Here is a 15340-nt window from a genome sequence, read left to right as displayed (position 1 = left end):
AAGAACTGAAATAGTTTTAGGAACTTACACAAGTTAATGGCAGAAGAGGAATAAGATCTTTTATAATTTGAATTCAAATTCAGTCATGAACCTTCCTTCTGTATTACTGTTTATTATACTTTATTGTTCTTCCTCCTTTAGTTCTAACTTATGACTTGTATTGAGAGGATATAAGACTTTTATGATTTTATCCCATCATAAAACTTCAACTTAAGAACAAAGCATTAATAATATACCAAAACATAAATACTTGCCTTTCAAATTTGGAACTTATATTTCCCCAAACAGATCGGTTTGCATTTACTCTCCTTTTTGTAGGTCAAATCTCCAAAATGAGGACTGGAGCTACTGCTTAACTTAGTGGGCTAAGCCATTAATGTGCTTTTGAACATCATTGAATAGAAAAATATTATCTCAATAAGTTATCAAGTCAAATTTCCTCCCCTATTATTACTCGTTTTCTGTTCTCATGAGATATTGCATAGTACTTGTAAAGTTGTATTTTCTTAATATTTTGAGGGTAAGGTTTCATTGAAGTTTGTTGGGTAGAATTCAGTTTTCTTATTTGAATCTTGACTTCAAATGAGCAACTGTTTTTTTTTTCAGTATACATATATTCAATTATAGTAGAGGTTTGCTAAATTATGTAGCTCAAAATTACCTGTTCTGACCTGGGTAACTGGCACAGTGAACAAAGTGGTCATTGTATAATCATGAGGATTTGAGTTCAAATCCCCAAAACATATTAATGTTGAGTGAGCATAGCAGACCTACTGATAATTCCAGAACTCAGGATGTAGAGACAAAGGATTCCTGGAGCAAAGCCTGACTCGCTATATCTGCAATGCCTGGGTTCAAGTAAAAGACTACTTCAATGCTTCAGTATAGAAGACGGAGAGCCTGGGGCCTTCACAGACGTGTGTGAGTGCAGATGCATGCACACACATGCACATGCACACTCACGCACACACACACACACACACACACACAACACACACATAAAAGTAAAAAATTAAAAGTCCATAGATGACTAATGATAACCTGTCATATGAGAACACTTGAAGATATCTCAGTTTGTTTTCCAAGAACTTTTCTTCAATTTTTTACTTTAGTACTTGTGTTCAGTGTACTTACCAACCTTCATTGAGTTGTTAGTAAATTTTCAACACATTATTGTGCGCAGGTTGTTAGTGCTGGTGATTTACATATCCTCAAAGCAGATTAGTGCTCCAGCAATAGCAGGAACCTTCCCTGGAGGTTTTCAGGAGGCAGGTTGTAACCTTCACTATACTTTTCAGTCTATTCAAACATACCTCTTCTTTTAATAAACAGAAAAACACATGCTCCTGAATGCTATTGGGTGTTATTTTCTGTAGCTTCCGTTTGAAAGTATATTTTCAAATTTTATTGTGACTATAAGCATACATTTCCAAGATACATACCATATAAAGCAACTGTAGAGATGTTGAAATTGTCCCTTCAAAGCTAATGTCTATGGTTGGTAATCAATCATTGCTCTGTTACATGCCAAAATAAGACAGAGAAAAATAAAATAACCAATTCTCTATTTAATAAGAAAATATTTGTGGTACTGCAAACATGTGGTATTTATGTATACACATAGTCAAAGTACCTACACATATAAAATTAAGAATAAAATATTTAGCCGGGCTGTGGTGGTACACGCCTTTAATCCCAGCACTCGGGAGGCAGAGGCAGGTGGATCTCTGTGAGTTCGAGGCCAGCCTGGTCTACAAGAGCTAGTTCCAGGACAGGAACCAAAAAAAGTTACGGAGAGACCCTGTCTCAAAAATCCAAAAAAAAAAAAAAGAAAAAAAAAGAATGAAATATTTGAAACTCATTTGGCTAAATCAATGTTTCTCACAATAATTGCTTAAACAAAAGTTAAATAATAATTGTTCAATTATTTAAATTCTTATTAGAGAATACTAACAATCTATTCTTTCATAATAAAAAAATGTTTCAGTTTGCCAACACTGCTTTTTAGGGAAATAAAAAGAATTTTGCTCTTAAAGTGCAAAGGAAAAAATTGTATTATCTCCCAACTTTCTCTTCTAAACTGACCTGCTGTTTGTGTTTTCTAAGTAAACCAACCACTGTCCTTATGGCCATCTAAAAATCTGAAAATACTTTGGTTACAGTTAATAATTGTACTATTATAATGTCTTACATTGATTTTCATTTACTGTTTCAATATGGATATACAATATTGTTCCCATTGTGCTCTTGGGGAAACAGTGAAGACACCTATGGTTTTACTATTGATGATCAGACTATAAACTTTGTTGTAAATCACATATCTTAATTTTTATTGAATTATTCTTAAAAACCTGCACTGCTAAACAATTCTGTGCCTCATGTGTCTATTGATAGATGAATTACTAGATATAAAGTCTCAAGGCTTTGTGACAAGAGACATATCTAGGCAATTAGAGCCCTAGGAAATAACTTTTGATACAGGTACTAATTCTTATAGATATGTGTTATATTTTAAAATATTATTTTACTATTTATATATTATACTATTTATATTATTAAACTATTATTTAGTTTTAGCTAAGAAATATTTTAACAAAAACATTTTGTATTGTATTATCCACTTCTGGATTAAGTTTGTTGAGCTGTTGGAGCTGGCCAAGGTTCGCACACTTAATCTGGTTACAGTGTTGCCTGCCCATTAGGTAGGATGTATTGATTTTTTTTCAAGTTGGATAATACAGTGACTCAGAATCTTTAGCCTCTCATTTAATCAACCTCAAATAAATACCAAACTGAAATGATTTCTCAGTTTATCAAATAATATCACTCAAGTAAAGACTATCATTTATCACTGTGACAAATCCAGGCCTCTGAATGAAGGTAAGTACAAATTAGCGAGTGAGGGGTTTTGATGGAAATGTATAAAAACACCATTTTGCCATTCAACTAAATACCCAATATTAATACTAATTATTTAATTATACTAATTAATTAATATTAATGCCTGTTAATAAAGTACAGATATGGTTAAGCAGAATCATTATTGGTATTATGAATTATGTTTATGATTATTGCAGAATAAGTTATTAAAAATGGTGATTACTATTAAAATTAAATAGTAATATATTTATCATTTTCACTATGAAATGCATAGTATGTTTTAAAACAAAATTTCTGCAGCAATAAAATTGGACAAAATGTCAAAAACCTTCACAAAAGCAATCATTTTCTAGTCAGTCTTCCCATATGAGTATCCATCCCTATTTGCCTCAAGTTCTTAACTTCTAGGAAAGTCAGTTTATTCTTTACTTTTCCTCACAGAACAGCTAAAGGGGATGCAAGAAACTTTGGAGATGAGACTGTTGCAATGCAGAAAGTATAAGATATACTATAAAATACATTTACAAAGCCTCTTTCTCCATTACTCTGCTTAGAACAGGAGAGGCTCAATGTTTTGGAGCTCTGTCTTCCTAATGATAAAACAATTTATACAAAAGTAAAGCATTACATGTACTATAATTAGTCAATCCACTAATGCCCAAAAAGTACTTTGAAAACATCTGTTTGTTTTTATCCACAAGTCAGATATCTAACAATGCTATATCATTGCATATATTCAAAGAGAATGAAAAATGTCATGTTATGCAATCAACTATGTATTGCATGATCTCCATTAATACATTTGAGTTGGTTTCACCATGTTTGCCATCATTATTGGTCTTATGCTTACCTCTTTTCTTCTTTTCGACTTCATGTAAATGTATCTTGATGACAAGAAAGGATAATTTAAATTAAATGTAGTGTTTTCTTGATATAGATTGGTTTTCTGGAAATAGAATTATTCTGTAAATATCTAACTCACTTTGAATTATGTAATGAATTTTGTGAAGATTTATTAAAGAAAAGATATCAATTAAATTATTACAACCTGCAGAACTGTCTCTAGGCATGGTAGTATAATTAAATTACTGCTGTTATATCTTGTTTTTATATTACATGAGATTGATAAATATGTTTATTGGATTGTCCAATTTGGCATATTAAACTTATTAAGGAGCTCCTTCATTTCTAAATGTGTAGTTTTACATTTGAGAGTGAGCATGGATATATTACTCACTTTGGTATACGGCATTATTCTTTCTGAAAAGTTTTTTCAGTCTATTTAAAACAAATCTTAGGTGCTTATAGTGGAGCACTCCAAAATGTGTTTAGAGCACTTTTGTAGAAAATTTCAACACACATATATTAATAGACACAGACACATACACGTGAACACACACACACACACATGCACATACCTTGGGTGGGTGGCTGGGAGTAATAAAAACAACACACTTATATACATTGATTTTAACTTAGAAAGTTAATTATTATTGGGTGTCTTATTGATGTCCATTGCATACAAGTTTATCAGACTACAGGACATGTTCCTTAATAAGGAAATCTCTTTTAATGAACATTTTCCTTTAATGATTTGAACTTAAAAATTTGTGTGTATATGTATCTATTATTATCAAAAGAAACAGGTATTTTATGGAACCTATTTTAGATAATGCAGGTCTAGCTATATTTCTTTCAGTATTATGTTAAATTGAGATTTTAATAATAATAGCTATATTTGGGAAATATGAACAAGTGTAGGAGACATTTCATTTTAAAATTCCTGTGCCTAGCATGATGTCTGACAAAAAAGACATATATTAAGCTAAAAAATCAGTAAATAACTGATTGAATTAACATGTCATAGTTTCTCTGTTGTCAATGTTTTGCTTCTGAATCTTGAGACAATCTTTTAAGAATTGCGTCCAACACTTAAATTGTTTCATCTTAAAAATATTTAAGAGGATGCAGAGGTATCCCAATGGTTAAGAGTAGTTGTTGTTCTTCCATAGGATGTAAGTTCTACTCACAGTCCCAAATCAAACAACTCACAACCACCTCTAGGCCTTCCAATGCCCTCTTTTGGCCTTTGTGGTCACCTACAACATATATATCCACAGACACACACACACACACACACACACACATATACACAAACAATAAATGAATTAATACTAACACTATAAACCTTAAAATCATTTAACAGACATTGATAAAATAAATAGAAATTAAGATGTTTTAAAATTAAAATAAAAGGGCTAAAAAGGTAACGTAATGTTAGATGGCTTTTCCAGCATGCACGAAGTCTTTGGTGTAATCCACAGTGCTATAAAACATAAATAAAATACCTTTTTATATACAGAAATATCTGGGGAATAATTTCAGGATATCCAAGAGTTGCTTTAAAAAAATGGGTAAAACTATGTAGCTGTCCCTTTCCTAAGCTCTTCAAAAAGAAAATTCTCTTATGAGTTCTGAGAAGGATATTACTCTATAACCGTAGGCATATGAATTTAGAGGGTAGTTTGATACTGCATCCACTTAGCAAAATAGAAGTAGTGAGTTCACTGCTGGAGCCTATGATCTCCCCAACCTTAGGTTAGCTGGGTCCTAATATCTTCTTCGTGGGAGGGGGTGTGAAGGTTTAGTGTCTCCAACACAGATAATGGGAGTCCAGTAAAAGGGATACAAGAGACTCATTTATTTAGCAAAGGGGAAAGTCTTATGTACCCTCCCAGCACCCAGGTGTTCTGATCTGTTGACATTGCATGGTCTATGATTCTAGGACATAGAAAGCTGAGATAGGAGGATCTCTTAAAAATTTGAGGCCATCCTAGACTCAATAGTGATTTCAGACCAGCCTAGGGTGCAGAGTAAGAACTTGTCTCAAAAAGTCTTTCATTACCATTATGATATCATATGTGATGTAAATTCTCCTCTAACTCTATAACAGGAATCACTTTAAAGCTCTTCTAACACTGGTTGACGTTTCTATCTTTTGAGTATTGCTTATCATCATTGAGTTGGTTGTTAAGGTTTGAGACCAGTTTAATAACTTGACAGACTTGATTCTTGCACCAATGGCCCAATCTACAAAAAACATGCTTACTAAGTAGAATGAGAGCTTTCGCTGTGCTTATATATGTAGACACATTATTCCTGTTGCATTTCATGGCTTATTATCTATTATATCCATTACAAGAAGACTATCCTCTAACGATGCTTAGGTAATGGTTGGAAGGTGGGTGGCATCAATGTGTAAAAGTACACAACTTACTACACCAAAAAAATTTCATTCAGATACCCCTTAACTTGGAGTTCATCACTGATCCATTTTAGTTTCGGCAAAAAAGCAAAAGCAAGCCATAGACTTTAGATTTAAATTTTCAAAAGTTATAAAATAGTTCACACAATTTAATCTTCATATTTAAGATAAGGAAAACATGAGATTATCTTTAAATTAAAACCATTAGCCAAGGTTATTTAGAGCAATCCACAAAACTTTTCACTCCACTCTTAACTTATCAATTTATAAAGTATGTTAATTATTTCTATACAAGTACAAATTGATACAGAAAAATAATTGGAAACATGTTTCTAATTTCATACTTGATACTATACATGCATTTTAAATTCTAAATTATATAAACCTCTGTTCATACACTTGAAATGAACGTGGCCATTTGTCAATGATGCATCATACCTTATGTGAGCACAAGATAAGAGTTCCTAATATTCATAGCTTCCTCAACGACTTTCTATATTATTTGTTATCCTACCAAAAAGGACTGTTTCATATATATATATATATATATATATATATATTCCACCTCCTCCCATTTCCCTCCCACTCCCCTCCCTCTCCAGTTTTAAGAGAAGTCATGGTGCCCTGCCCTATGGGAAGTCCAAGGCCCTCCCCCCTCCGTCCAGGTCTAGGAAGGTGAGCATCCAAACAGACTAGGCTCCCACAAGGTAGAATCCCACATGCAGTAGAATCCAAACCCAATGTCATTATCATTGGTTTCTCAGTCCTCCCTCATTGTCAGTCACATTCAGAGAGTCCGGTTTGATCACATGCTCGTTCAGTCCCAGTCCAGCTGGCCTTGGTGATCTCCCATTAGATCAATCCTACCGTCTCCATGGGTGGACACAACCCTTGCGGTCCTGACTTTCTTGCTCATGTTCTCCCTCCTTCTGCTCTTCATCTGAGCCTTGGGAGCTCAGTCCAGTGCTGTAATGTGAGTCTTTGTCTCTATCTCCATCCATCGCCAAATGAAAGTTCTATGGTGATATGCAAGATATTCATCAGTGTGGCTATGGGAGAAGGCTAGTTCAGGCACCCTCTCCTATGCTGCCCAAGGACCTAGCTGGGGAAATCCCCTTGGACACCTAGGAACCCCTCTAGAGACAAGTCTCTTGACACCCCTAAAATGGCTCCCTTAGTTAAGATATCTTCTTCCCTGCTCAGACAACTAATATGTAAACTTCGCTGGCACCGTCCTGTTGACAAATGAGACTATATTTTTAGTGTTGCCAACTGTGGTCGATTTTACATTTCCAATGTTTTCTTTCATGTTTGCCTTGAGTTTATAAAATTCCAGACCAATTAGAAACTAAAAATTCTCAATGCCATTAAAAAAGTTATTTTTATATTATTGGGTTTAAGGAATATTTTGAAAAGGGAAGGAGTAAAATCCAGAGAGCCCTTGGATTTATGAAGATGTTTTCCCATCCCACTATCTTTAACAGGCATTTGTACCAATGGATTTTATTAAGAAACAAAGTTATGGAAGTGGACCATTTCATTCTTTTGATTTATTTTTCCTAAAGCTCTATGAAACATTGATGTGTCAAATATATAACAATAAAATGCTGGCGCTATTTTGATTGGAGTCTCTGAATAGAAAACTTTGGTGTCAGTCTGGAGACAGGTTGAAAGCAAGTTTGTGATTACAATAAGGTTTAGAAAATTCAGAGGTACCATGATACTCTTGAGTTTTGAATGAAGTAGGAAGTCACCCCAGATAACTCAAGATATGACAAAGTGTCTTTGAAGACAGGGAAGATTGATAGCTTTGATATAAATAATCCAAGGACTTTTCTGTTTGCCCCTAATATTAACTACTTACAATATTAAAAATTGATAAATTTAGACATTCTGATTATACAGATACTTATGAAGTGTTTTGTCCAATAGAAGAGACAGGGATTATATAGTAATTAAAATAGAAAATTATAGATGCAATATGCACTGACTTTTATGTAGGTAGTATCTTTTGTGTATATATACCTTAGCTTCCTGAATGATGAAAGAGTACTGGTTTGTCTCAACGCTCTTGGCTATGAACAGATACAAGATTCTATAGGAACTGAGGTGAGACATACTGTACAACTAAAACACAGTTTACTAATTAAACAGTCATTTATTGAATACCTCATATTTATCAGGCACTAATGATATACGATTAATAAAAACTCAGAGAGAGGTCTGAAGGTCAGAAAAGCAAAAGAGCCGACCACTGGCTCATACTTCTTCCTTAGTCTGAAATGATGAGGCTGCCTCCAGGAATCTTAGAATGAGACTGTGTCTGAGAGGTGTTTCCTCCAATTTTATAATCTTCTCTAGGGCTGGGATTTAAGGTGTGCACCACTGGGATTAGTGGCAAGCACTGCTCAGTTTCTATGGCAAACTAGTGTGGCTACTGGGATTAAAGGTGTGTGTTACCACCTGTAAGGTTGATCAGTGGGGCTGTTTTACCCTCTGATCTTCAGGCAAACATTATTTATTAAAATACAAATGAAATGCCAATACATACTAAGTACAAGTAATGCAATAGTGCACAAAAAAAAATGTAACTCTAGCTTTCCGAAAGCATACAGTCTGGGGGAGGAGGAAAATTAAACTCCCTGGTTGGGATCAATTTGATCACGGAAGAATTTTAATGACTGGTGATAAGGCCTCATCTTTTATCTGATTTTTTTCATGGGTATATGTGCTTGTATGTATTCATGGTGTGACTATAAGATGTGTAATATTAACTACTACAAAGAAGCAAAAATAATAGTGAAATCTTTTGCAAAGTAAGGGCTGTGTGGACAGTTCTTGACAGATTCCATACTCTTCCTTTCATTTTGGCATACAGCCTTTTCTTACAAGGCATTGTTCTTTATCATTTTAAGGATTATATTTCACCTCCTTAAAAAGTTTCTATGAGAAACTAAGAAAAAAGTTTCTATCATATTTAAAATATTAAATAGTTTTGTTACCTTAGCACCTATCATATGTCTGTTCAATATAATTTTTATTTATAAATTATTAAATAATGGAGCATAAGCAAAGTGAGCTGAATCACAGGTTTTTCAAAACAGATTGTATTAATTTTTATTACTGTTATAGAATAACTAAAGTGTCATAACTTTAAAGAGAAAAGAGGTTTATTTACCCCATAGGTCCATAGTTTGAAGGTCATGGTTCCAAGGTCAGGTTAGCTCTTATGAGGGCTTCATGGTGGTAAGAGCACCCGAAAAACTGAGAGATCACAGCCACACAGAAGGCGAGCATGGTGAAGCTGCTTTAGTGCCTTCCCTCTGAAGAGAAGACTTCATCCATGCCTACTGATAGTGCTGTAGTAATACCTTTCACTGATGTAAACTTATGAATAACGCTCTCAAGACATGTATCTTCGGTCATCACACAGAAAATACTCCAAAGCTCAGAAAGACAGAAGTGCTCAATGATATGTAGCCTTAGCTACCTCATTTTTCAAACGAGAAAACTGACAAAATAGTTCTGAACACTAGCATCTCTCTCAGATAATCTCGTCTGACTTAGTGAGCCCAGCAGGAGCAGTATGTCATATGCAAAGGAAATTCTTAGATGCAAAATGATGACAGGTAACTATGGTGTACATCGATTTCTCTTAATTTCTAAAGTACAATTGGAAGACATTTTAATTTAATTCACTTGTTTTCTCTGTGTCTCTCTGCTTGGTTCCTGGAATCCTTCACTATCTGTAAAATGATCCCTTCAAGTAAATACCATAATTTAAAAATGAAGTCAGAAAAAATACATAAAAAACTCAAAGCAAAATCATATATTTACTTATGGGGCATCTGTAGCCCAGACTCTTAATATACAGACTAAGTCCTTGACAGGCTTATGATTAACACAGTTGCCTTTAGAGTTTAATCAAGACACTAATTTCAACCCAAACAAGTAGAGGAAAAGAAAGAATATTCAACTATAGTAAATTGAATTCAAGAAGAATAAGCCTCTGGAGGTCTCAAAAGCATGAAACAGGAAGCTCAGTCTCATAGAGTCAGCTGTTCACAATATATTTGGTAAATGTCTTATTTTTTTAAAAAGATAGCTTGCAAGTGGTTGGGCTCACAGGCCAAAGAAAAAGCATTTGGTTGCAACAAGTCTAACATATGCGTGATCATTTCTCATTTTAGGTGAAAAACCAGACTGGCACAGAGCTTAGAATTTTCAAAACAATTTAGCACTCAGCACAGGAAAAAAAAGTAACCTAACTATTTTTCTGTTAAAAGGAGCATCTACTGTTCATGCCTGAATCTAGCTCGTATTACATGAATCTGTCACCTCTCATATTTGTAATGCACTCATTTTGGAAATATGATGCTTTTAAAGGAATTCTGGAAAGATAAATCTTACAAAACAACCTAATCCTTTGTTCATTTACTAGTTTTATTTTTGGTGTAAATGAAAAGATGGCTCCAGTTCTCTAAGCTGTAAGCTTCAGGTGAACTTACAAGTTTCAACAATTTTCCTTACTCTAGGTCAGATCGTATTTTCTATTATTAAATCCATAATCTTGAAGACAAGCATAATTTTTGTAGCTTACTTGTAAATTTGTGATTTTAATGACTGGTTTATGCTGAACATGAATAATAAACCATCATCTGTTAAACCTGGAGAGCACTGCAAGTGATCTACAGTGTGCTGTGAAAATGAGACTCATTATTATCTTGCATTTTACAAATTTGCAGTAAAGCAGTGCAAACACATATTTACCTTAATTAATAAAATACCACACTTTTTTTTTGGTTTTTCGAGACAATACCACACATTTTTGTCGGGAAGTAGGGAAGTATTTTACGTAGGAAATAATTCTCTACTTGCTAGTAAGAGCATTCTTTGTAAAAAGAACTCTCAGCATTTCCTGAGTCAAACCAGCAAAACTGTTCATCCTTTTGAAAGACAATAAGGCATTTCTAAAAGCTTATCTACACACTGCTGATGGCCCTTTTCTGTTCCTGCCAACTTGCCCTGTCTTTAATGCAAGGTCAGTGGGAGGGCCTTTAACTCAAGGGAGAGAGAATTTAAGTATCCATGTTCCTTCCCTTTTCTTTTCTTAAGTTGCCTTTGTAGAGCAAGACATTTATTAGTGAGCCTTGACAGATCCTTGAGACTTACAAAATTACCCGTGGAGGGATAATAGGCTAACTTTAGATCATGTTTGAACTTCTCAGCTGGTAGTCATTCAGCAATATCCTCCCCTGGAATCTGGACCCACCAGCCTGTCTATGTTCCTTTCAACCTGCTCTATTTTATTAACAACTGTTTTTTGGTTGATGCTTAGTTTAAAACTGGGCTGTAGGAGGTCAATTGTTTCATTCAAATTTGAATACTTTTCAAGTTGAATTATATCAGCTAACGGGATCCAGTTCCTATAAAGTGCATAGTATTTGAATTTAATTTGTACTTCAAGCCTAGTTAATCTCTCCTATGTTGTCAGCTAACTTACATACATGTGAATATCCATAATATTTAACATTTGTTTGTGTTTATATATCCCATATGCAAGAATATTATTCTCTAATTACTTTACATAAAATAGGTAGTGTAACCTCTTGATTTTTGTTTAAATATTTAAATTTTGATATAAATATACTAAAACATAATATACTAGAACCTAGTTAATAGAATTAAGAAGTTTTCATGTAGTTATGCTTTAATTAAACCGAATGATCTTGCCACTGCTTTAGAATTGGTTAGCTATAAGGAGGTTCTTTCAAAAGAAAATTTCCATCTCATTTCTTCATATCACATTATGCTTTTATTATCAAATGAAATTTTCTAGCATGATAATTCTCTTTTGTTGACCAACTTAAGTATAACTTTGTTTCTGTCATTACAAAATTTAAATTTAGCCTAAAACATTCCCTACTGGTGAACAGGATAAGGCTGTGTTTCGGGTTTAAAAACAATTACTAAAGGGTTCTGGGAATGTCTGAAACTGTGCTTAAAATTATGGTTGCTTTGAAGACCACTTTAAAGATGATAAACCTTTTTTTTACAAATTCTGCTCTATTATTCAAGTAAACCCACTATTATTGTTTTTACAGGATGAATTTGCTAAGAAATGTATACATGTCTTATTGTTTCAATCAAAATGTAAACTCATGATTTAGGCAAGTATGTAACTTCAATATATAAATTACCTCTTAGTGCTTTCTCTATGATTCATTTTTTCATAAACCAAAAGATTATAATAAGACCTATCAAAAAATACTATGTAACCCAGCATGGTGACCCATGCCTTTAATTTCAGCAACCTGAAAGTCAAAGGCAGATGGATTTCTGAGTTTGAGGCCAACCTTGTCTACAGAGCAAATTCCAGGACAGTCAGGGCTACACAGAGAAGCCCCATTTCAAAACAAAAACAAAACAGAAAAGGATGCCATGTAAGCCAATACGTATACATATATACATAGTAGCAGTTTTTTTATGGCTTTTTCGTAATGCTTATTTTGGGTTGATATATACCCTGCATCATTGTTCTTACTCCTGTTTTTACTTCCTTGGAAGTATCTGTTACTGTTCAATGTCATTTCTCAAAACACGTGTTCAATTTTTGTTTTTGACTCCAGCCTTATAGTTCAGTGACTACAGAAACATATCTGCTAAATCAATTTTACCCATTTCTAAGTATTCTTTTCTTTTTTAATTTATTTTTTATTGAAAAATAATTTTTATATAATATGTTCTGGTCATGGTTTACCCTCTCCCAATTTCTTACAGGTTTTCCCTAGTTTCCCACTACCCAAATGCATATTCTTTCTCTCTCTCACTTTCACTCTCTCATTAGATAACAAACAGGCATCTAAAACAAACAATCAGAAAAAAAAATAGAACCAAAGAAAAGGCACATAAAATACATGTAATCACAGAGACATCTTGCTGCCTGGACAGTCACCCAAAGTTCTGTAGTTGTTGGACTAGAAGTCCAAACATCAGGGAGGAGTTGATCTAGACACTACTCACAGCCACAATTGATGCTAAAGCAAGAGGATTTTTATTCTGTCATGACAAGGCCCTTCAGGTTCAGGATATGAAGGACCTCGATAGCTGTTACAGCCCATCTTTTAAAGCAAAAAGCCACAGACACAAAGGGGAAACCTGTAGGTTGTTTTCCAACTTATTAGATTGGCTTATTCAAAGGGTTACTAGCAATGATTGGTCTATTCCAGGGCAGGAGAATAGCTACGTGGTCAGGTGATAAGGGAGAGCATCTCTGTGGTCTTCCTGACCTTGTTCTAGTGACTAAATCAATACATCAGGAACTGAGTCAACATCTGTGGGTTGTCTTTGCCTCAATTCCCAGAATGGAGTTATGTTTGAAGATTATTCACAAAGACACAGGAGGATGAGCTGTCCAGCATGTGTGTGTGTCGGCGACTGTCCCTTTTACAAGACAGAGTGATTGTAAGGTTTTAGAAAAATGTCTTAGGGTTGAGGGGGCTTACAAAAGGAATTTAGAGTCTTTCATAGTAACATTGGAGCATCCATTTCTAGCCTATAGGCCCATCATATCTGACATATTTTTCCATGAAGCAGAAAATTTAAGACTTTTTTTGCCTGTATTGCCACTTTGTCAGTCACTTTCTTCTGCAGAATGTCTGGCAGACTCTTTCATGAAGCAGGAATGCTGAAGGACTGTCTGACCTTTTTTACGGCAAATTCAGCAGTCATTATTCTGTAGGTCCTACACGTCTAATTCCTACAGGATACCATCAAGCAGTCCAACCAAGATCAGTTTCTTATCCAAATGGAAAGCCTTGTCACACTGAAGGCTAATTCCATAACGAGTTTCTTCAATGCCCATCAACTTCTCTGAAGTAATTGGTGCTGCCAGAAGCAGACATCTCTTTGTCGAGAAAAGCCTAATTTCTTAAAACTTTGTAAATGTCATACTATGTTGGTCTTTGAAGCATTGAAGATTATCTAACTGAAATATATCTCTATACCTATAGAAAACCTAACTAACATGACTAAATGTTTGATTATTATAGATTGCTATCTATTATCCTGTATTTCCTAATCATACATTACATTTTTAAATGGGCTACATAAACACATAACATCTTAAACAAGGTAGGATTTTTATGGATTACCTTTAACTAACAACTGTTCTTAAATCCTGTGAGTAGCTTATTATTCAGTTCTGTTACAACAAGCTTCTTAAAGCCAATTTCAAATTTTATATCCTACTATGCTTTTTTGAAGTAAGAGGCTCAACTTTTCTACTCTATTAAATACCAGATAAATTGTATTGATAAATAATAATGATACCATACCAAGCTACATCAAGAAACTAGCACCAAATTTAAGATACCTAGGGAAAACCCTTCCCTTCTTTTTAAGGTGAAATCATTTTAAAGCCACATGATGATTGGCCACAATACAGAATTAGATGTGAACAATTGAAAAACTCATATCTTCTAATATGAACATGGACAACTGATATTATTAGTAAAAAAAAAAAACCTCAGAGTCACTACTATGACATCTACATAGAACACAATAGTTTAGGATGCTTCCTAATGGCTTAAAATGGTCAGTGGTTATTGTACTCGAACCTTATTATCTGTGTTGAAAATGGGACATAGGAGCAATAAGTGCAGAAAATTACAGAAAATATGTTTTCTCCTCTGAGTCACCCTTTGGTATTCAGAGCCATTACTTCACAAGAGCACAGAAAATACCCAGAATGAGAGTCTTTGGCACTTGACAAAGAATATTGTACAAGTCCTCATCATTCACTTGAGCTAAATTAATGGCAACATTTATGAGAGTACTTTTAAAGCACGTTAAACTAAGAGCTTTAGTCTCTGAAAATAATGTTCTGTTTTGAGATTTTTTTTCATTAAACAAAAGTAATGAAGCAAGCAAATATCCTAGTACATCTGTATTTGTTGATACTTGACATTTTATTATAACATGAGATTTAGAAAAAAAAAACCTTTTTAAACCAGGGATTCACTATCCTGTAATTTACTTTATTTGTTACCATTGGATCTCATTTCTGTAACTGAGCGACCATTTGTCCCAGGCTAAATTAAAAAACCCTCTTTCTTTGTTTAATTATGTTTGCCACATTCTACACCTTTATTCAACTCATTTACTTTTTGGAGTTGGCATTAGAGGCTTCTTGGG

This window comes from Microtus oregoni, unplaced genomic scaffold, assembly GCF_018167655.1.
Source record: "Microtus oregoni isolate MIOR12 unplaced genomic scaffold, Mior012 000061F_ref0000440, whole genome shotgun sequence".
NCBI lineage: Eukaryota > Metazoa > Chordata > Mammalia > Rodentia > Cricetidae > Microtus > Microtus oregoni.
Note: the sequence above shows the minus strand (reverse complement) of the source record.